Genomic DNA, 5,806 nt, shown 5'->3' on the forward strand with positions numbered 1-5,806 from the left:
ACCGGTAATCACTATGCAAATCGGCACGACCAAAGTATCAAGAATCCTGATAGATGGAGGAAGCTCAATCAACCTGGTGATGCTTGACGTCCTTAAAGCTATGAAGATAGACGAAAGCAAGATCATAAAGAAATCCACCGTCCTGGTTGGATTCAAGGAGAAACAAAAAACACCCAGGAGAAATCACTTGCCTACCTATGTGGAGGGCGTGGCTTCATATGAGAGATTTGGAGTAATGGATTGCTTATCCTCGTATAATGTAATCCTGGGCAGACCATGGATCCACAATGTCAAAGCAATCCCATCAACATATCATCAATGCGTGAAAATTCCAACAGAATGGGGATAACCACCATCGAGAGGAGAACAAAGGACTCGCTCGAATGTTACACTCATGCTTTGAAACCCTCAAAGTCAGGTAAGTCCCTTGCATAGCAATTAAAGTCACCTGTCAGGGAAGAATACATAGCACAAACACAGATGGAAACAGGAGAAGTCATATTAGACCCAGAATTCCCCTGACAGAAAGTACTTGTAGGGTCGGATGCACCCGACTCAATCGGACCAAATCTGGTCACTTTTCTTAAAACTAAAATGTCTTGTTTTGCTTGGTCACATTTTGATATGACTGGTATAGATGCTGATGTTATTACTCATAAGTTGAACATTGACAAATCCTTTAAGCCTCGTACAAAGAAAAGAGAAGAAAATTTGCTGCAGAAAGGCACGAAATTATCAACCAAGAAGTTGACAAGCTCATCGGACATGGGAATGATCAGGGAAGTGATGTACCCTGACTGGCTTGCAAACGTGGTAGTCGTCCAAAAGAAAAATGGCAAATGGAGAGTCTGTGTAGATTACACCGACTTAAACAAAGCCTGCCCAAAAGATCCATTTCCCCTACCACACATCGATGCAATGGTAGATGCCACCGCAGCCACGAAATGTTGACATTCATGGATGCCTCAAAGGATTCAATCAAATAAAAATGCATCCAAAGCAGACCAGAAAGCACAGCTTTCATCACCGAAAGAGGTATATATTGTTATACTTTGCTATGCCCTTTGGATTAAAAATGCAGTGCAACCTACCAAAGGCTAGTCAACATGATGTTCAAAGATCAGATAGGAGACACCATGGAAGTCTATATAGATGACATGGTAGTCAAATCAAAAAAAGCAGAAGACCATGTCAAAGACCTGGAAGTAGCCTTTCAAATATTGGAAAAATTCAATATGAAGCTCAACCCACAAAAATGCCACTTCGGAGTCTCAGCAGGCAAATTCTTGGGCTACATGGTGACAAAGAGAGGAATAGAAGCCAGCCGAAGAGCATCAAAGCTATCCTGGAGCTAGAACCACCAAAGACAGTCAAAGATATACAAAAACTGACTGGAAGGATAGCAGACCAAAACAAGTTCATTTCAAGATCATCGAAAGATGCAAATCGTTTTATAACTCGCTAAGGAAAAACAAAGACTTCCAATGGACCCCGATCATCAGTGCCTTTGAAGACTTGAAAATATATCTATCCTCCCCCTTTACTCGGCAAAACCAGTCAAAGATGAACCCCTGACAAAGATATACCTGTCGATCCACAAATCTTTGTCGGTGCGAGTCCTGGTCAAAGAAGCAGACGGACAACAAGACTCACCTGCCTACTATGTAAGTAAAAGTCTACTGGATGCGTAAATCGGTATGGATTACTAGAAAAATATGTTTTAGCTTTAATAATGAGTTGCACAAAATTAAGACCATATTTTGAGAGTCACCCTATAATAGTTAGAACAAATCTTCCTATTAAGTCCGTACTTAGGAGACCGTAATTGTCCTGGACGAATGTGCAAATGGTCATCCAGATTAAGCACATACAATATAACGTTTGAACCAAGGACAAAGAATTAAATCACAAGCACTAGCAGACTTTGTGGCTGATTTTAGTCCAACCCTAGAACCCGACCTAATAAAAGAAGTAAATAAACCGACCAACCAAACAGGACCTAGAATGGACCCTATTTGTCGATGGAGCAGCCAATACAAGGGGCACAGGCCTAGGTGTAGTACTAAAATCACCACAGGGGGATAAAATAGTACAGGCTATAAGTTGTGCATTTGAGGCCACCAACAATGAGGCAGAATATGAAGCCCTGATAGCCGGATTAAAGGTATGTATTGATCTTGGTGTGCAAAATTTAAAGGTACGCACTGATTCCCTTCTCGTCTCCAACCAGGTAAATGGCATATATACTGCAAAAGACCCCAAAATGATGCTTTATCTAGATGTTGTTCAAATGCTAAAATCAAAGTTTAAAAACTTTAATATTGACCAAATTTCCAGGGACTTAAATACCCAGGCCGATGCCTTAGCCGGCCTAGGGTCCAACTTTAGTCCCCTTGATTTTGACAAAATACCCATTGTGCATTTATTAGAACCTGCAATAAACAAACAAGATGAAAGTTTCCCAATCTACATTGCTAATTCTTGGACGAAACCTTACTATGATCACAACTACAACAGGGAATCCTACCCTTAAATAAACAAGATGCCAGAGCACTGAAAATAAAAGCTGCTTCGTATACTATTATTGACAACGTGCTTTTTAAGAAATCGCAGGCCGGACCTTACCTCAGATGCCTGGAACCACAGGAAGCTGAGCAGATATTATCAGAAATCCATGAAGGATACTGTGGAAATCACAAAGGTGGAAGAAGCCTGGCAAGCAAAGTACTCGAACAGATATTATTGGCCCACCTTAAGAGCCGATTGCCTGGATTTCACTCTAAATGCAAAGCCCGTCGATTCACGGACCATATATCCATCAGCCATCTGAGGAACTACATTCCATATCCGCACCCTGGCCGTTTATGAAGTGGGGCATGGATATAGTAGGGAAACTACCTCAAGCACCCGGACAGAAAGTTTTCATGCTAGCAATGACTGATTACTTCTCCAAATGGATAGAAGTGAATCATACAGCAAGTCAAGGAGAAAGATGTCATAGCATTCATCAAACATAATATCATATGTAGATATGGCATCCCCTCCGAAATAGTATGCGACAATGGCACACAATTTGTGGGAAAAAGAACAAAGACCTTTCCGTGCTCAATGGAACATCAACTGTAACATCCACGCCAGGATATCCAAAAGCCAACGGTCAAGTCAATCCAAGAATAAAGTGGTGATCACCGTATAAAGAAAAAGTGGAAAGAAGAAAAGGTAGATGGGTCAAGAGCTCCCCTGGTCCTTTGGGCCGACAGAACCACGCCTAAAACATCCACCGCCAAACCCCTATTCCCTGGTCTATGGATGTGAAGCGATATTCCGGGCCGAGGTGGACATTCCATCACCAGTGTAGCCTAAACACAACAACAAACAACATACCTCTAATGGAGGATAGCCTGGACTTAACGGAGGAGCTAAGAGATGCAAAGAAGCATCGATTAGCAAAGATACCAAAGAAAGAGTTGCGAGAAGCTACAACAAAATCACAAAGCCAGGGTATTCAGGGTAGGAGATCTCGTTCTCAGGAAAGTTTTCCAAAACACAAAAGAAAAGAATGCTGGCAAATTGGCCCCAACCTGGGAAGGCCCCTATCTGATTGATTCAATTGTTGGCCAGGGAGCTTATAGACTACAAACCCTGGACGGCGAAATGATCCCGAGAGCCTGGAATATTACACATTTAAAACTATTTCACATATAGAATATATCGCACAATCCAGGTATAACTTTTTACTTCAAATACTTCTTGCCTGGAACCTACATGTATGATACTTGCAATTACATGAATAAATGCCGTATATGATTTCTTCAATTTATATGTCCAAACACTTATTTATATTCTCATATTCATTTAGCGAAATCTTCAACACTTGTTTTACATATTGCATTTTAATTAAAACAAATCTCAAAGATTGGGGGCCACCCCCACCAAATATCCAACTGATACCCAAAATTCAGTTGCAAAATAGGCCTTTAAATACTGAGCTCAACATACAAGCCCGGAAAATCTATTCCTGAATTGTATGACATAGGTGGGTCATAAGCCCTCCAGACAGGCAACAACCCCACCCATAACACATTAAACTGGCCTGATCCAGTCGAATAACTGGCCTGATCCAGTCGAATAATCGCTGATCCGATCGGATAATCGCCCGATCCAAAATCGCCTGATCGATCGAATAATCGGCCAGATCCAGTACATATCCAACATCAATACCTTATCAAAACACAAAAAGAAACAAAACAAAGACCAAATATTTATTCACCCAAAATACTGGTCCCACCTGATAACCATCCATCCCAGGGACATTCCCCCTGGATGGGCCAAAAAAATTCATTAAAACTCTAAAAATTCATTCCAGGGACATTCCCCCTGGATAGACCAAAACCCAAAAGAAAAAACTAAGTTATTTTTGAGCCAGTAACCGACTCACAACCATCCACCATCTCCTGATCACCAGACTTTGCCTTGGAAGGAGGGGAATCCACTTCTTCTTCTTGACCCATATTGGCCAAATCAGGATACTGAGCATCCAGAGCTGTCTCATCTCGGTCCGGATTCCAATCAGCCCGATCAGATTCTGGGTCCCTCATAGCATCAACCCGACCTTTTCCGAAGAAGTACTGAGCTGCATCAGCCAACCTCGCCTCCACTAACTCCTTTTCAGCAGCAAGCTCTTCATTCTTTTTCAATTGATCCTGCATTGCCTGCTTCTCAGCCTCCAACTCCAGCCTGACAGCCTTCTCAGCATTTTTTGCAGCCACCTCACAAACTATAGCAGCCCTAGTTGACTCCTTAGCTGCCGCCAACTGAGATTGGAGCACCACTTCGTTACCCCTGGATGAGTGCAGGTCACGGTTTAGCTTATCCAGCTTTTCCTCCAAGCTGGTAACCTTGGCCTGGGCATCCCTAAGCTGACAAGCAGTAGCCAGCCCAGCATCCAACCCCTGCGTACATACAAAATCAATTAGGCAAATACAAGGTAAAACAAAAAGCATATAAACTATAAAATCCAGATACAACTAACCTCTCTAGCCTGAGAAGCGAGTTCAGCAGCCCTTGTTACAAGAAGAGTCAGAATAGAAACCACCCTGGTAGACGAATCAAGAGTACTAGCAGACAACAGTTGGTCGCTCATCCTTGCAGAAAACTCATCTATCCGAGCCCGGGCATCATCCATGTCATCAATCCTAGCAGGCACCTGCCTTATACTCCTGAGCGGCTGAGCCGGGATAGGCTGTTTCCCTCCTTCCTCCTCTTCCAGAATATCATCCTCTCTCTTCCTTTTTTGAGCCTGGACGATCTCTGGTGACACTATCCTGGGCGGATCTTGAGGAGGCTGGACATCAGAAATCAGGATATCCAAAGTCTTGTCACTCCCACTAGTTTCCTGGCTCTTGGACTGTTCAGCAATCCTAGCCACCCCAGCCTTCAAATCCTTGGCGTAAAAAAGCTAGCCAGCCTAGCGAGAAGACCTAAACACCGGATACATAAAAATATACGTAAATATCAAACCAAAAAGCGACAAGAAGACAACAGCCAAAATAAAAGCATGCGAGAAGACGTACAGAAAGAGCGAGAACTAGGCTTGCCTTTGGGTACTCGACCCCATCGGCTTGGTCTTCATATACCGGGCAACAATTCCCCGCCTGCCAGCTGGCAGTCCTCTTTCCTCGGAATGGCAAGGAAAGCATCTATCCTTGCAATAGCCTCTTCATCCAGAGGATCGTGATTCCAATCAGGAGCTACAAACATTACAGAAACAAAATATACAGGTAAGATTTATATACCTCACTCTCAC

The sequence above is a fragment of the Silene latifolia genome, chromosome 7 (genome assembly GCF_048544455.1).
Source record: "Silene latifolia isolate original U9 population chromosome 7, ASM4854445v1, whole genome shotgun sequence".
NCBI classification, from domain to species: domain Eukaryota; kingdom Viridiplantae; phylum Streptophyta; class Magnoliopsida; order Caryophyllales; family Caryophyllaceae; genus Silene; species Silene latifolia.